This window comes from Camelus dromedarius, chromosome 12 (genome assembly GCF_036321535.1).
Source record: "Camelus dromedarius isolate mCamDro1 chromosome 12, mCamDro1.pat, whole genome shotgun sequence".
NCBI lineage: Eukaryota > Metazoa > Chordata > Mammalia > Artiodactyla > Camelidae > Camelus > Camelus dromedarius.
Window position 1 is genome coordinate 19,513,048 of NC_087447.1, and position 19,269 is coordinate 19,532,316.

General features: G+C 38.3%; 1 protein-coding gene across 7 annotated transcripts in view; it reads left to right on the forward strand.

Moving 5' to 3' along the window:
* The window catches only part of LRRC4C (leucine rich repeat containing 4C), a 1,085,469-nt gene that overhangs the window by 737,289 nt on the left and 328,911 nt on the right, over window positions 1-19,269 (forward strand). The gene's annotated exons all lie outside the window — the stretch shown is intronic.

The following is a 19,269-nucleotide window of genomic DNA, read 5'->3' on the forward strand; positions in this document are numbered from 1 at the left end:
TTTTGAGTGTGATGAGTGTCATTTCCTGGATGACGTAGGTCATGTGTATAGACCAAGAACCCTGATTATAAGCAAGCACTGTTTTGGTCTTGTTTTTGATGGTAATGTTTACCATCTGTTTGCCCTGCTATGATAATATTACCCTGAGTTCAAACCGAAGTTCTGAAGGCACTTCTGATAGAGAAACACTGCATGTCAACACATCCCATCATTTTCTTCTCAGTGCCCAAAGCCATTCCTAAGAATTTAGTTTTCTGTGGAAATATTCCAAATGAAATTCTCTTCAGAAGTCTATCCATTTTAATAAATCACAGAACTTAGAAAGGTTTGTTGAAATACAAACTGCCTGATGAGATGGGATAATTATCAGTTCATCAGAACTTTAGAATAAATGAAGTTCCAAATGAAGACGGCAGCTTGTGGTCTGCAGTATTCCTTTGGAAACTCTAAATGGAGATCATGTGGCAAAATGAAGGAAAAAGATAACACAGTAATCGGCTTTGTGTCTTTAGGGCCAAAGATTTGATAGAGCCCAGAACATTGTTTCAATGAACTATCTTAAGTGTATCTATAGTTCTTTAGCATTTTTACATATTTTTACATCATTCTTCCTTAAACCTTAAAACAGCACAATGGGATAGGAGTTTATGTTTGGTTTACAGGTAAGGAAACCGAGGACTCCTTGAGGAGTTATGGGTCTTATAAATAGATGATCTTAGATTAAACCTTAGGGTGGACTTTTTGTCTAGTGATTTTTTTCCCAACATTTTGCAGCTTCTTTCTATGTTTCCTAGTACTAAGGGTGACTTCTGGCTTTAAAAGGCTTCTCTGAACTCTAGGCAGATATGTTTGTCTGTGTCTGGTTTCCTGATTTGGTTTATGAAGAACATTAATTCGTAAACAAAATCGGGAGCCTCAGTGGCTTCCTGGCCAATCAGATGGACTATGCCCCAAGGCCAAACACTTTTTAAAAACCAAACTATTTCCCGAATGTAAATTGTTTTCTCCAAAAGGAGCCCTGTAAGACAACATGGCTGGTTATATCCTCCATCACCACAAAAAGCAATGTACCGTTTGGGGAAGCCCGTTTTGGTGGTGTGCCATGCCTATCAAACCAGAGATGTCCTAAAGGAGCTCTTACTTCATTCCTGCTCTTCCTGTTTGTTTCTCTGCTGTTCAGTTAACATTTCAGCAAGTGCAGCCCCATTCTTTCCATACAAAGACGGCATCTTTGATCTCTCTTTCTCCAAATCACACAATCCTGATTGTTTTGCAAGTAAAATTTTGTTCTGCTCTAGAATCCCTCTCCACTCTCACCACCTTGGTTCACATCATCATCACCTTCTCTCAGTTGGACAGCTCCAACAGCCTCCCCACAGCTTCCTGTTTCCACAGACCCCACGTGCCACCGTGATAGTAAAAAGGATTCTGGGCAAGGTGCCCACCTCTCCAGATTAACCTAAGCGCATTCTCTGTCTTGCTCACCAATCTCAAGCCATTCTGGTCTCTGGTGTTTCTCTAACTTCTCCCATGTAGCTGAAAAGCTCACTTCCATGGCTTTGAATGGCTTACTCTTTCGACTCCCTCAGGAATCAGCACGCATGCATCTTTTCAGAAGAGGCTTTTTTTTTTTTTTTTTTTTTTTTTTTGCCTACTCCAACCTAAATAGTGTCCCTCAATTCTTCACTAGCTCATCACCCTGTTTATTTCCTGCAAATGCTTCCTACAATGGGAAAAAATAATCCCACTCATGTATTTGTTTACTTCTATAATTTTCTGTTTCTTCTACTGTGCTGTGCATTTCATGAGGGCAATGGGCATATACGTCCTTTCATTGTTTCTGCCCCAGTATTTGGCATATAATATATAATCAATACTTACTGGATGAGTGGATGAATGAATGAATGAAATGAATAAGTGAGTGAGTAAACATGAATAGCAACTCTCTAAGACATCGTAATCTTCAAAAAAAGAGCTGACTGCTAAAAACCCAGCCTCCAAGCTGACTCTTCCTTATCACTCGCTCTTCATTAAGAATATATTAAATGACTCATCATCTTTACTATTGTATTATCATGCTTCTTGTCTAATGGACCTTTTTTTTCTAAATTAAATTACATGTGCAGTGCAAGCTATGCAGATATTTTGTCAATTTTTCCTCTCTGAGTTGCTTTTTATCAGAGCTAGCATGATTAGTTTTGGACATTGATTGCTCCTTTTGTCCCCATAAGTGAACTAAAGTTTTATTATTTTCCACTTGGGGGAAATGTACATTTTCTGCACTCTACAAATGGTCGTAGGCTTTGCTAATGTTGGTTGTCTCCTTGTCTCCCCTGCTTATGCATGTGTCTTTATAAAAACAGTGGATTTGGCTTGAATATTTCTGCCTTTAAACAGCAAATTATCCTAATATCAATGGGTGTTATAAAAATGCCAATAACTCCTATTCCTGTTCTGAGTGTATACCATCAGTATACACTGAATGCACAAGAAAAGCAGCCAATAATAAAGCAAAGCATCTAGAGCTACTACAAGATAAATATGATATTAATTTGAAGAAGGGTACAAAGAGAGGGGAGAGTTATAATAAGCTAAACATTTATGTCTCAGGTGCACTGCACAAATACCGCCTAATCCTAGCAACAGCCCTGCTGGAAGGGAAACACTGTGTCCTCCAAAAGATCAAGTGTACTACATTTCAGTGATGCTTATGTCTAGAGTCCATAAATTAGTAAAACCCTTAACTGAGATTTAATCTAAAATTAGTCTGGAAGGGTGGGTGTGGCTCAGTGGTGAAGCAGGGGCTTAGCACACACAAGGTCCTGGGTTCAATCCCCAGTACCTCCATTTAAAAAAATAATAATAATAAATAAATAGTAAGTAGCCAATATTTATTTAAAAATCCCGACCAATCTAACTTTATAAAAAATAAAATAAAATCAGTCTGATTTCATAGTCCCAGAAACTGCTACTTTTTCAGGCTTCATGTAGATAGAACTCATGTACAAAGATGAGTGGCCCCTCGTAGTCAGTGTGGTCTGACTGGGTCTTCCAGAAAGTGGAAGTCATCCTTGAAACACCCAGTTGCAAAGAAGTTTGAAGAGGAGATTACCCACCTCTGTCTTCCCACACGCATAATATAACCTTGTGAAATTTCCATTGTATGCTTACTTAGTCTTTGTTTCCCCAAACTTTACAAATTTGTACCATCTTCCTTTCCTATTTGACAGTCTGCTTTCCCAGATTAATACCCCCTGAGTAGACATTATTGAACAGAACCCTGGAAAAGTTATCCTTTCGACGTCTTCTGTTATCCCATTCTCCTTGATATGGCGGTGAATCTAAGTTAAATGAGAATGAGCATGGTGTTATGTCAATGATTTCACGTATACATTAGCATGTTGTGTTTTCTGCCAATCAGTTATGCATGTCCGTGACTCTCAAGATATATGCTTTGAAGAGAGACGTCCTAGAATTCTCAGAGGAAATACATGATTTTATTAAATTTGGGAGTTGAATCTTGGTCATCCCCGGAAGTCAAGCCAGACCTAGTGTGAACAGGTCCCAGGAACTGACCATGACACAGCCATGTTCTGTGCTGGTCGGCAATGTGCAGCAATTGCCCAGTTTTCATTCTGGCCCACTTAAGGGACAGTGCTCTTCTCTATACAGTTCTCTGGGCAGTGTGAGTTCTTAATAAATAGTGCACAGTATCTGCTTGACACTCTTTGACAAATCCTCTTGTGAGTTAGAAACAAGAGACCCTTCATATACAGCTGAGGAGTAATTAAAATATGGCCAAAGGATCCTATGCCAATTCCAGCCTTTTTTTTTTTTTTTTTTTTTACATTAGAACTTTATTTTTAGCTTTATGTTAGAGGTAATTTTATGCAGAAGGGAAATTGGGTTGGATTCTCAGAGCTGCATATGTCCTTATCTGAACATTCTTTTTCATTTCTTTCATGGGACCCTGTTGATGTCGTACAAAATTATGCAAGAAGAAGTAAAAAGGGGATATTCTCCAGACATGTGCCTGGTTTTGTATAATCTCTGTCAATACTAGTTATGAGAAATGGTACCATCTCTTTCTTTAGAACTTATTAAGAGGCAGGTGATAAATATAGACTAATGAAATATATAGACTATTTTTAACTGTCTAACAATGCCAAGCAGAGGCATTCATCTTCCTGCTTAAAATTCTAGATTAAAATATTTTAGCAATCTTGTTCTTAAATGGGAGACCTGGTAATATAGTTGGAAAACAGTGCATTTGAGAGCTAGCCTGAATGAGTCTCTTTCCTGATTTAGGAGAATGATTTGGATAAGTCCTCAGTCCTTAGAATTGGTGGGAATTGTAAAAATTTATTAATTTGTTAGCTGAAATTAATTATCCTTACATCATAAGGATAAATATGATTACATAAATAAAATCATGGAACATTTTCTATCACAGTGACAGTAGTGAATCTAATTAATTAACATAGTCATTAAAGTAAATGCTACTGTTGTGCTAGAAATATTTTGATATATCATTTTTTAATTTTTAAACATTTTATTGAGATGTAATTGACATATTAGTTTCATACATATAGTATGATTCAATATTTATGTATATTGCAAAATGATCACTATAATAAAATACTTTTTTTAGGAAGGAAAATCTTCCCCCATCCTCTTCACTCAGCAAAAGATTTCTTCACACGTAACTCTGAATATAATCTCAAGCCTTTTTTTCCCCTTTAATTTTCCCACATTCTAAATGAAGAGGGTCTGAGTTAATGAGGTTTTGTTTCATATGCACCAGCATAAATAAAGGGGATTTTAATCACATGGACAGAACTATGTAAAGTTAACATTGTACTTAATCAGGAAATTGCATCATGTAAATATCACGCACGTTAAAGGCCTTTTCTTGGCTGTACTACTTCACGAGGTCTAATTGGCTCACTTCAAGGACGGCTGACAATATTAAAGAGGGATAAAAAAGAGCTCTTTTCCCATAATTGTTGGAAAATCTGCTGTATGTATCTGAAAATATTGTTTCACCAAGTATGAGTTATTTTATTCTTGAAACACATTATCAGTAAATTATTTTGTGTTTTATCCTATGAAGTCTTACAGTCTAATATAAATGTGACCAGAACTAAACAAAATTAGAATTGCACAATTAAAAGTGTAATAAAGAACAAACCCACCGCATGAAGTCAAAAACTATCCAAGAGCACACTCATGTCAGCATGCCCTGTGGGATAAAAATGTTTAACATGGACACACGGATATTTTGTTATCTCCAAACCTGAGCTAACAAGTTTTCATTGTAATGTTAGACCATTCACATATAGAAGCAAAATTTATTACGTCCTGACTGTGCATTTAAAATATTTTGGTAATTTTCTTTTTACAGTTTCTACCAATTGTAACAGTAAACCAAAAGTTATCTGAGGGTTTCTTTCTAATAACCGTATGAAAGAAACAGCTGTTCTTTCGTAACTAAAGAAAAATATGCTTAGTATTGCAAAATGTCTTCTATTCCTAGTACCAGGAGAGAGGTGAAGGAAGACCTGGTTTGTGTTCATGTGTTCATTAAATTTCACAAGACAGGCTTGTTCACTACAGGACTTAGATGCTAAACCAAAGTACCACGTAGAAATGAAAGGAATTTTGTTTTTAGAATATGAATTAACAATACTTGAACCTAGAGTGAATTCAAAGGTGTGATGAAATTTGTAAAAAAAAAAATGAAATCATAGCCATCTCGTGGTTGGTAGGCATTCAGCAGGCTCTTTACTGGAGAACATACGTGGATGTTTTAGTACCAAGTTTTTGGCATGTCCACTAAGAACTGAGGAGACAGGGAGATTTTTAAAACTCTAGTCCTATACTAAGAGTTAATTTGAGAATTTTTCAAATTGTAAATTCTTTCCCTGTGTTCCAACAATTTACTTTTCCAAAATTAACTTTCTGAAATTTTAAATGTTTGGATTGTTCCTATTGTTTCACTGTTTTTGTTGTCCAGATATTCAGAGAGGAAGGGAAAAAGGCGGGGAAGAGACACAGAAGAGAATCTGTAGCATTTAAAAAAGGTTGCTGGTGATTATGAGAAGACAATGTATGGGGGAAAAATGTCCTAGTGAAGTGGGAAAATGGAATTGAATTAAATGTATTGAGTTCTAATAATTGCAGCTACCAGTTATTAAATGTTGGCTGTGTGCCAGTTACTCTATTAAACACTTTCTGTGGCTTTTGTCAAGTAATACTCATAAAACACTATAAAGTGATATTATGTTTATATGCCTTTTACAGAAAAAATGATGCTTCAGTACAGCAAATAACTTGCTCAAGGCCATAGAACTAATAAACCCCAAAGCTGGGAACCGAGCCAACATTGATTTGGCTCCAAAATATATCTTGTAACCACTAGAATGTACTGCACTGGTCTAAGCCCTTTGAATGCATCATCTCATTGACTTACTGTAACACTTTGGACATATACTACTAAGCTCTTTATTTTGTTATTAGATAAAAATATTGAAGTTCAGGGAGGTTCATGAACTTATTATGTAAGTTCAACCAGCAGAGCAAGGTTGGAGCCCATGTCTTTGTCATTCTTTGCACCAAGGAGCACTTCTGTTTGGAGGAGTGGGAAAATTGAGAAGAAAGTTTAGGATCAAGTTTAAAGAAAACAAAGGGAAGGAAAATTAAGGTAGTTCTGTTTGCTGTACTGGAAATTCCAAGAGGATTTGTAGTTGGGGTGAAGACTCTGAAAGAATTGAGTGTTAAAAGAGAGTCAAGTTTGGCTCCTTGTCTTACCTGCCTTTTACTTCGTATGACTGGTTTCCATCATCCCTTTTCCGTGAGTTGCTTTGGATCCCGAATCACTTTTTTCTGAGCAAGAAAAAGAAAATAGAAGCCGGAAAACTGATTAGAAATGACATGGAAGGAATTCTGCGAGTGCTTGTCCTCGGTGAATCCAGTGCTCCTAGGAGACGTGAGAGAGGGGAAGCAGCCCACCTCTCTCCGGAGGGCTGCTGTCGCCTCCAAGGTGGAGTAGAGCCCCCTCTGACGCACCCCCTCTGATCACTCCCCACCTTGCCGTCAGAGGGCCCTTTTGCAAATACAAGGCTGATCCTGTCCCCTTGTACTTTTGAAACCTTTCAGTAGCTTCTCCTGCTCTTGAGTGAAGACAAAGCAAGACTCCCCACCCACCCCTCCATCCTGCTCTTCCATCGTGCCACCCCCAACACATGTTTTCTGCCCCAACTTGATGGCCCCTTTTTTCGGTGTCTGGTACCTGTTATGACTTTTCTGTGTGCAATTTCCTCTGCTGGCATGCCTAGCCCAGCCACTAGGCATGTAGCATATTGGCATCCGCCCTTCCCATCAACTCCAGTTTTGCTCCCCAAGAAGCCTTCTCAGACCTCCTTGATCAGTATAAATACCCACCCGAGAACAACAGTACTTCCCCTTTGGAGTAACTGTTAGTGGAATTTTTCTTGATTGAGGTTGATCACCCTTTCTAGACTATGGGCTCCATGGAGGCGGCAACCTCAGATGAATTTATTCACTATTGTCTGCCTAGCCCTCACATTCTGACTGTCACCTACTGTAATGTGATAGCTGCCTTGCAGAGAACCTCGTCTCCTGGTTTCATGCCCTTGGCTAGTCCCCTCCCATGTTGAATCTAAGCTGCCCCGGTGACTCATTTTATCAACAGAACGTGTAAGAAATGACATGGTGCCAATGATGGGACTAATCCTTAAGGTGGCCCAGTGACTTTCACTTTTGTACTTTTGGGGAACACTGAGATGTCATGTAAGGAGTCCAGAAACCCTTCTAGAGAAACCGTAGGAAGAATCCACTATCCATGTTGGGAGAAGAAGTTCTGCGGCGACATGAGAAAGGAGGGAGGCCCAGCTCTTCCATGTCTCAGTCACACCTCCAGTTGAATTTGGTCTCACCCACCATCTGATTACACCTACATAAGATGCTCCAAACGAGGCTAGAGACAGAACTGCCCATCTGTGCCCAAGCAACCCATAGAACTGTGAGATACACCACGATGGTTATTGTTTAAAGCCACTAAGTGTCGGTGCTAGTTACACACCAAAAGATAACTGAGACAGACACGTAATAAGAAATTGTAGAACTCATAGATTAACCTACTTTCCTCCTGATTGGATTCTTCCTACTCAGAACAGAGGGAAGGATGTCAGGCTGTCCTATAAGGATTTCCTTCTCTGTGCTCATCAACTACAAAATTCTGTTTCTGTGGTGGATATGAAAACACATGTCACTTAAATTAACTCTCGCTCACTAGTCTGTACATACTAGTAAGATAATAATGTAAGAGTCATTTTAACATGTAATGTCAAATTTTATTGTTTTAATACCAAATTGCTAATGGAAAGGCCTTAACCCCCTTCAAAATACAATTCCTTTCTCCAGTGCCTCTGGGAGTCTCCAGAGGGTGTTTTTAATGTACCAACAAGCAGGTCCTCTGGACTACTCACCATTCATGCTTCTTTGCACTCCTACCATTTACCAAGGGTGCCCTGCTCCTGCTGGAGCTGCACTTTCTGCCCTTGGAGAGAATGCTGTCCTATCCATGATTCCGTCTCCCAGTGTTCCCATTTATGCCAAGCACAGGAGATACCAAGAAAGAACTGTGCTGCTTTCAGTCCTCACTGCACTGGATTCATGATGTATTCTGTGCAGAAATGTGGCCATGGTCCCTTGTTCCACAACACAGGCTGGAGGCATAGAGCAGTCACTGGTTCACAGGAGTTGCATTTCCTTGATTAGGGTCTAGTCCATTCTTATGAATGACCTTTTGCAGCCCATGACTCGTTGAGTCTCTGGTGTCTCCTGGACGGCCCCTTCCTCTTCCATAAAAAGTAACCCATGTTTGAAGCTGAATAGTTTTTACGGCTCAGTTACTGACCATAGTAGTATGGATGTCCTAGGCTTCTTTTCATTTTGCACTGTTCTGTCACTTTGGGCTTAAAATAATGTAATTCCTCTAAAACCATTGTGGGTTTTCTGTGTGTTAAATTGTCATTCTTTCTATTCAACAAAATGCATTCTACTTTGCTTCCCATGTGAGGTTGCTGTGCTAAGATGCCCTTAATGTTCTTAGAACTTTTATTATTTCCCAGGTATCACCAAAGAGGTACACCACTATTATTATTTATCACGTAATTACAGAGTGTATCACCCCTCTACTCTGGATTTTATCTTTTGCCTTGAAGGCATTTCTTGCGAAAGCCTAGGGCTGAAAAACAGCTTCTTGGTTTTGTTTTTCTGTTTTTGTTTTTTCCACCAAACCTGTAAGCTTCTGAAAAGTTTTCCCAGTATCTAAAGCTTTCTATCTTTAGTTTATCTGCCCCTTGTCATTCAAAGACCATCGTGAGTTCAGGTGTTACACGGTTATCTCCAGTTCCCCATCTCTCTAGAATCTCTGATACCCCTGTGAAAATACCCTCCAAGCCCCCAAATGTTTTTCTCCTTTTCTGTCAACTCAGGCAACTGGCTGGGCAAGTCAGTCACCAGACTCCAGGCACTCACATTGTAAGTCTGGGCTTGGGCCCAGTCAGGGTCTCTGAACACATAAGAAAACTCTAAGCAGAGACAGAGGAACTTCCTAGCAAGAAAAAGAGACCCACATGGTCACTTTTGTTTTGTTTTGTTTTCATTGTACTTGGGTGTAGGTAAGATACTTAGCCTCACTGAACCTTAACTTTTTCATCTCTACAATCACATGATCCACGTACAGGATTTTTATCGGTTTTACTTATTTGTATGCAGATTTCCTGTCACATAGTAAACATTGAGTTAAATAGGCTTTATCATAGACATTTTCTCATGTGTATGTGAGTGTGTTTGTTTGAAAGTCAGTTAGCTCCATTTTAGTGGCGCTGCTAACATGGATAAGTTATTCTACTTATTTGAGCCTCATTTATCTTTAAAAGCAAAATTTTTAGCAACATTGAATCATACTATATGTACATTGTTTAATCTCTTTTTTGATGATATTTCATGTGCTTTTTCAAATTTCCTGCAGAATTATTTTTAATGACTACACGGAACACCATGATTATTTCACGAGTCTCCTGTTGTTGGCTATTAGATCATTTCTAATTTATTGCTATCTGATAATTATGCTGGGATGAAATACTTATAAATTGTTTCCTCGAGACATATTCTTAGAAAGGGAATTACAAGAATTACTGGTTCAATAGATCTGCGTATTTGAAGACATGTTAACATATATTTCCAAGTTGCCTCCCAGAGACACAACCAGTTCTACTCCCCCACAGCACTGCATTTATCGAGTTTTGTTTAAAGCCTTGTCAGTTTTGAGAGGCCAAAAGCAGTAGTTCCTTATTTTAATAGCTACGATTCTTAAAACTCATGGCTATTACTTACGGTCATGTCTCTGTGCCTTAAGCCGACACTTGAACAATAATAATTACCCTGAATGTACCCTCTAACAACATTTTCACGTTTATTATTTTACATAATATACCCAGCAGCCTTGGAAGATAAATAGTGGAACCAATAATCATTAAAGTATGTCACAAAGCATAACAATTAGTGTCTACAAGTATTCACACACAGACCTCCCAATGTCAAAATCAGGGTGAATTTCTTTAGTAAAACCTACCATTCTCAGAGTTGATGAAAAGAAAAGAAAAAAAAAATGTTCCTCAGGACTCACCCTTTTGAATAAAGATGAGAAGGGATTACTACATCCTGGCCTGGTGAGCAGATGTGCTAAATGCTGACTGGGCCATTCATTTCTTCTCAGGCTAAGGTTTTTGGGACAGACTCCCATAATATCAATGACATAGCGTCACACAGTCCCATATTATAAATACTAAACTTTAGTTAAATCTAGGCATTGTTTTGCCCAAGACTTCTGTCTACCTGTTTCTTTGTGTTTTATGTGATTTTTTATTAAAACAGTGACACATTCTTATTGCAAAAAATGATTAAACTACAGAAATGCACAGAATAAAGGTAAACTGTTCCTCCTCCTCTTGCCTTCAACTCCGTCTTCAGACTAAGTCACCATCAGCAGTTAGTCTTTCATATTTTCTAAGCACTTTTTTGAACAGTCGGGCCCGTTCTCCACCACTTGTTCTGTTGCATGAGCTTGTCACTTGTTACTGTACAGCATCCCGTGTTGCTTCAGAGTGTTCCAGTGGAGGGATCTAGGAATTCAAATATGGCTCATTATTGATGGACATTTATGTTTTTCCCAAGTATAGTTTTTGCCAATATTAGTATAAGTGTCTTTCTACACCCGTCTATTTCTAGCTTCAGTTGCTAAACGTGTACCATTAAACAGTCAAAACTGCAAAAACCTAGTCAAAGGTGATCCACATTTACACTTTTATAGGCATTACCATATTGCTTTTCAAAATGCTTCCAACCTAGCCGTCAATAGCATACAAAAGTGTCTATCCCATGCTCTTACCAACACTGAATATATTCATTAGTTTTTTATTCTTACTCATCTCAGTGACGAAAAAATTCTCACTGTTTTAATTTGCTTTCAATTAGCATGAGGTTGACCATCTTTTTATATTTTTTCAGTTATTTGGATTTTATTTTTAGAAAACTGACTTTTCATAGTTATTGTTTGGTTTTTAAATTTGGTTTGGGGCTTTTCTTCCCAATTTGTAAGCTTTCTTTGTATTCGTCAAAAATAGGTGCTTTGTCTGATCATGGGTTATATGTGTTTCCCAGTTATTATTGTCTTTAAACTATTTATATAATTTTCCTATTGAGTGATTTTTTTAAATTAGACTTTCTATCTTTAAATTTTTTTTTAAGGCTTCTGGTTTTCCTAGCATGCCTATGAAGGCAATTCCTATTCCAATAATAGAAACATTATTTTCTTTATCCATGTGCTATTCTAGTAAATTCTATTGCTTTCATTTTTTCAGCTTTAAGTCTTGATTTAAGTAGAATTTATTGTCAAGTGAGACATTAAGGATATATATTTAGGTAGATACATCACATGTTTTGCATTTGTGTGTGTATACTTCCTCAAAATAATAATTAGTCGTTCTAGCATTATTCATTAAATAATCCTTACTAATTAGTTACATTGTCACTGGGTTAAAATGACATCTTTGTCATATCCTAAATTAATTTCGGTGTCTTGTCATTTTTAAATGTTCGTTTATCTGTTAGTTTAACCCTGTGACCGTGTTCTTTTGTTTTAATTACACTAATAATTCTATGATACTTTATATCTGGTAGGGCTAACTCCATCCTGTTTCTTTTCTTATGTTTGTCATCATTATTCTCGTGTTATTTTTCCATACAAGTATTAGAATTATTATTTTGTTTAAGTGACAGAAAAAGATGGCAGTTTGATGAAGGTTTTCACAACCGAATCTTGGGGCAGTAGGGAAGAGAGTAGAAACTACGTCCTTTGGCCACGTTCCCGCTGGCTGTTGAGGGAGATGAATAGTTTAGATTTTTAGCAACTTGCTGAATCTGATTGTTTACAGCTTTATTCATTAGGAGCTATTTTACTCATCAGAGGGAATCGGCATGTAATGAAATAGGCTAATTCAGTTTACTGAAACTGTACGAAGAGCGTATAAAGACAAATCTTCATGTAGTAGTTTAAGATTTTTGCTCAGATGAAAAGCCACACAGCTGCTTAGGGTCTGCTCTGGCTCTTGAGTTCTCAAAGAAACTGGAAAGGCAAAAAAAGCTACTTACCCAGAAAAGCCACGGAGTTGGAGTGTGTACTTAGCCTTCTACTTCATCTCATCATTACACGTTGAATTAATTTGAATTAACTGAAGTAACTGGTACCATTAAGCCCAGTTTAAAAAAAAAATTAGAGACACTAAATGCAAGTGAAAATGAAGAATGCAGTGAATGCACACTTACTTTTCTGAACAGAGAATGTTTCTAACTTACATATAGTTTAATCTCTGAAAGTTCAGTCTACATCTGTGGTTTGAACCTTGAGTGTAGCTATCCACTGTACAACAGTATGTTAAAATGAGGTTTCCAAGAAAATTACAAGAGAGAGTAGATGCAAGATTCCAGGACCAAGGAGCCATGTGTAGATTTTCAAAGGAATTTGGGAAAACCAGTCAGGCCTCTTGGAATCTTCCAACCAGATAAAGTATAGTAAAAGGGGTCAGAATGTGAAGAAAAGAGGGGTTTGGAAATAAGATTTCTTTAAAGGGAGCTGGTCATAGGACTTTGAGTTCCCACTTCCTCTTTGAGAGGAGAGTACGGATTTGTGCTTTCCCTTTCCAAAACTAGGGAAGTGGGTTTCAAGAGGATCCTCCAGACAGTACCTCCAGAAGTGTGCTTCCTGCATTTGGGGGCTGATGTCTGACTTACACTTAGGAAAGCTGAAGTCAGCTCTGGGGTGGGGTTTGACTTCTAGCCAAGAAATGTGGAAGGTAAAAGAAAGGCTGTTGGTTCGGCAGTAGAACCAAAAGACAGCCCCCCATTGAGGTAGGTGTTCATTCCCAGAGTTCATGGGGCACAGGTATGCATGAGTGTCCACCATAGTGGGCCACAGCCCCAGAGAGGTTGTCTTGGACATTGTTCAGTAGAACTACATAGAAAAGTGAGACCTGGGTAGAAAGAGACATGAGGTCTGTGGCTGCGGGACAAGAGATGGGGGAAAAATAAAGAGACACAAGGTAGCAGACAAGTACATTTGTTCAGGCTGAGGAAGCTGCAGGAGGTGAGAAGTCAACAGTCAAACTCAAGAAGCCAGTGGAAATCTCTGTATCAGAGAAAACATAAACAAGGCCCACCATGTCCCCAGACTTAACCACCTGCCTCACAAAAGAACCACAAACCATCACCAAATAAAAACTGACCTTTGTCCTTACCTGTTTTCCTCCCTTCTTTCCACTCCTCCCAGTACCCAGATTTGACTTGATCCACTTAAATCAGCCGTTAGAAAGGGGAGGAAGAGTTAGGTGTGCACAGGAGAAAATAATGCACGTCCCTTCACCCAGTACAGGACGTGAGCCCAAGGCTGGCCCAGGCTGAAGGAAAAGAAAAAATTATGCTAACTCAAGTGTGAAGTTTTGATTAACAATTAGGACTGAAAATGCTAACACTGTGACTTAAAGTGGACCTAGGACTCTGATTATCTAAGAGGGAGCCAGAAAAGTCATGGCCCTTGTCATGCTTTTGTCCAGAGAAAGGGGACATTTATGTCCTCTAAGTAAAACATAAGATGTCAATGGGAAATGTTTTGCTAAGGATGCATTCTAGACAGTCCAACAAACAAGTAGCAAATAAAAATGAGCATGAAATTACAATTTAATATTAATTTTAGCCAAAAATAGTAATACCAATGCATACTGTAGCTGAAATGTCCTGGAGTCCTGGGGAAATGTCTTCCTTCTCCAGGCTCATTTCTGCCTAATCTCAAACCGTGAGTCTTTGGGCAGAGGACCTGAATAGACATATAGATGAACAACAGACACATAAAAAGATGCTTAACATCACCAATCATGAGAGAAATTTATATCAAAACTTCATGGAAGTATCATATCACACTTGTCACAATGGCTATTGTCAAAAAGATAAGAAATAACAAGTGTTAGCAAGTATGTAGGAAAAAAGGAACCTTTGTGCACTGTTGGTGGGGTTGTAAATTTGTGCAGCCGCCTTGGAAAATGGTATGGAGGTTCCTCAAAAATTAAAAATAGAACCATATAATCCAGCAATTCCAATTCTGACTATTAAGCTGAAGAACACAAAACATTAATTTGAAAAGATATATGCATCCCAATGTTCTCTGCAGCATTATTTACAATAGCAAAGGCATGAAAGCAATCTATGTGTTCATCAATAGATGAACGGATAAAGGAGATATGGTGTATATACACCATGGAGTATCACTCAGCCATAAAAAATGAAATTTTGCCATTTGTGACAACATGGATGGATCTAGAGGGTATTTTGCTAAGTGAAATAAATCAGACAGAGAAAGACAAATACCATATAATTTCACTTATATATGAAATCTAAAAAACAAAACAAAAGAACAATCAATATCAAAATGGAAACAGACTCATAGATGTGGAGAACAAACCAGTGGTTGCCAGAGGAAAGGGATGTGGGGGAATGTGCAAAATGGGTGAAGGGGACTCATAGGTACAAATGTCTAGTTGTAAAAAAAGGAAGTCACAGGAATGTAATGTACCGCTTAGGGAATATGCTCAACAATATGATAATAACCTTGTATGGCAGCAGAGAGTAACCAGACTCATAGTGGTGATCATTTCGTAATAGATAGAGATGGTGAATCACTATACATATACCTAAAACTAACATGACAGTGTAAGTCAACTGCACTTCAGTTTTTAAACAGTGTCTTGGGTCTTGAGCCTTCCCTCCACTCAACTAAGAATCTCATGTATAGATTCAAAGTCATTAGAAACTGAGATCTAAGCCCTTGATAGTCTTCAATTCTGCCCACTTGATCCTTGACACATTGTTTATCAAACCTCGTATACATGGGAACTAAGGACAGACAATTATGACTCTCTCCCCATAGTCTTTTCAGTGGCATCAAATTTATTCTCATCACGTGCTTTGCCCCTTCCCCATGACTCTCTGTCAGGAGGATTTATATACAGAATATTTGTATTTCTTCAAACTCACAAAAGTTATATTCTTTCATTCTCCCACCTTTTCACCCATTTATCCATGTATTAATTATTCGCTTCATGTGTACAGTGTGTTTTCAACATGCCAGATGGTAAAAGTTAAACAGGAAAAAATGTTTTTACAATATGCTAAATGGGAAATATTAAATCTTAGAATCATGGCCAAAAATAATAGATGTTTGTCACCCATCTTTATCATTTAAATAGACAAATAGATGAGGAAGAAGATTAATAGTGACAATTTCGTTGGAGAAGGTTATTGAAAGTCTATGCATGTCTCCTCCACAAGAGGCCAGGATTTGCTGCCAGAGAATCTCTGAAAAGTGAAGTTGATAGGTAGTTAGCTAGGAAGTATACTGACCCATGGAATGTAAAAAGTCCACTAAAATAGACTAAATATTTGTGTCACCTCCAACTAAACATGTTGAGATCCTAACCCCCAACGTGGTAGTATTAGGAGATGAGGCGTTTGGAGAGGTAATTGGATCATGAGGGTGGAACCCTCATGAATGGGACTGGTGCCCTTATGAAAGGGACCTTACAGTGTTGTCATGTTCTCTTTCTGCCGTGTGACGACACGGTGAGAAGATGGCCATGTATGAACCAGGAAGTGGGCTCTCATGAGACACTGAATTCTCAATGCCTTGATCTTGGACTTCCTAGCCTCCAGAACTGTGAAAAATAAAATGTTTGTCCTAAAGCTACCCATTAATAGTACTCTGTTATGGCAGCCTAAACTGACTAAGGCAGCCACACAACATCACAAAAGAGCCCATGAAGCTTCTTATGAGAGAAAAAGCCAGGATCTGGACATCCACTTTTTCAAGGACGTCAAATCCAAATTACAACCGCATCCATGCAGGAAGGCTTTTTTAACCCCCTTTTCCTCTAATTTTCATTCTCAGATTAGCCTAATCCTTGTTGAGCGAACACAGTGGAAACAAACTCACAGACATAGAAAGCAAACTTATGGTTACCAGAAGGGAAAGGGGATGAGAAGGGATAAATTGGAAGTTCGAGATTTGCAGATACTAACTACTACATAAAATAAACAAACAATAACTTTATACTGTACAGCACAGGGAACTTTGTTCAATGTCTTATAGTAATCTATAATGAAAAAGAATATGAAAAGGAATATATGTACATATATGTATGACTGAAACATTATGCTGTGCACCAGAAATTGACACAACATTGTACACTGACTATATGTCAATGAAAAAAAAACATATAAAAAGAAATGTGAGAGTGTGGTTAAATGGTGGTTCACAGAAGAGGGGAGACACAGAACATGCTCATTTAACTCCTTCAGTCTTTCAGATCTGGGTCTTGCCAAAGATTGTGACACGAAGTGGAGAAATTTAAATGGAATAAAAGATTGAAGTTTTGGTATTAGATTGCATTAGGCTTTTTAATATCTGAGAATGGACAGAGGAAGTACAATAAAATTCTTTCAGGATGTCACAGTAACCAGCATTTTTAGCAAATCCATTATCCACTATAATAAGAAGTTCAATGTCTATAAAGACAAAGAGGCAGTACATAAACCATTAAAATGCAATTTATTTATTCAACCAATATTTATTGACCATGTACTATGTGCTAGGCATTGTTCCAGGTGCTGGGAACATCGCCATGGATACTGTGCTAGATGCTTTGATACGGGTTTACATAAAGGTGCTTTGAAATTGAAGAAGCTCTTAGTTCTGTCCTGAGGTTTGTGGGAAGACTTCATTGAGACAATATTTTTATATACCTTGACACAAGCAGAAGTTTGCCAAGGTGGAACTACAAGGTAGCAGACATAGTGGGTGCAGAGGGAGAAAGAGGAAAGGTTCAAACAGCCTGAAAGCCATGCGCTAAGGGGTCAGCGTGGTGTCTTGGGGAAAGTATGGGTGTTGAGTTAAACAGAACTTAAGTTTGCATCTAAGCAATATCTTAGTAGCTGAGTAACAGCTGACAATAGTATTAGCCTCTCTGTGCCACGTTTTCATACCTCTTAAGTTTCTCTCAAGCGTTAGAGATAATGAATAAGACAACCTCATGTGATGTCAGTCTCATGCCTCCTCAAGTTTCAGGTCGCTCTGCTGACACCCCTTGATAGGTCTGAAGCTCTCAAGGATGTGGGTGGGGTTCTGATCCCTCCAAATGTTCATTTTGCTAAAGTTGGGGAGAGTGTGTCTGGGGATATATTTTTGCCTATTGGGGAAGATCTTCCATCAGGAAAGTCTCCTTTTTTTTTTTTTTTTCCCTAAATGGGAATTGTTTCCCTGTATTTTCGATGATGGAGAGAATAGCCAAGCAGAGAAGCAAACCAAGTCGCGGTTAAGGAGTGAAGGGTGTCCTAGCTCGTTCATACGCTGAATCATAAAGCAGAGCTCCACGTGGGCAGAGATGCATGTGTACATGTAACTAATCACCAGAGTTGTTATTCAACAATGGATAATACCTGTCACTGTCTGGATTATGTATTCTGGATATTTTTTTCTCTTTTAATAATTAGCATGTCTCCAGTCTGGTTTTCTTTATTTGATTGTTTTTATGTCTATATACATTCATATGTACATACACTTCACTGAGCATAAACTATATACAAAATCTGAGTATTGTCTTTATATAAATTATCAAGTACTGATGCTATTCAGTGTGTGGCCTGTGAACCAGCAGCGTGGGCATCTTCAAGAACTTTTTTTTAGAAAGGCAGAATCCCAGGCCCCACTCTAAATCTATGGAATCAGAATTTGCGTTTTGACAAGATCCCTGGGTGACTCGCGTTAAAGTTTGAGAAACATTGGCGTATATGGTATATTTAGTTCTGTATCCTACTTTGTCACTTACAAAAACTGAAAAGTTTTTATTTTTTCCATATTCTCCATTCTTTTTTTTTTTCTAGATATTTTATCTTATTTAGTCCTCGCTGATAATTTTATCAAGTTGGCATTGTGATCCATGCAGATAATGAAGTTGCTGATCAGAGAGGTTAAATGAATGGTCCCCAGTCACATATCTGATAAATCACACACCAGTTGTTTCTGACTCCAGAACCCACGGCCCTACCCACTATGAATTACTGCTCCTTTGTTTGAACCACTCTTTTATTATAGGCATTTCCACCCGATTCTCAGAATTGTATACTAATACGTGAGAATCTGGACCTGGGCCCACCGTGGAACAACCAATACTCCCTTCTCTCTGATTTCCACCCATCACCCCGGGCCTGGGTCTCACTACGCTGCTTCCCTTTCTCTCCATGGAAAGAGTTTCAGAGACCAATCCTCTAGCTGGTTCCAGGGCCCGTGCCCTCAGTGGACCCACTCATTTCACCCTCCATGTGTTTCCTTGACTTCTGTTCAGATAGGTTCTTGTCCTCTCAACATGCTTATATGATGATTATATTTATATCATTATGTTTTATTTCCATCATCATCATTCTATTGGGTAGAAATTGAAAAGATCTTTTTGTGGTTCTTTGTTGATCTTGAGTATATGGAAGCATGTGAAAATCAATCACATAAAGGCAAATATCTAGTTTATTTTCTACTCGTAAAAGGAATCATGGACCATGGGGGATTCAGTCTTTCTAGTGGTC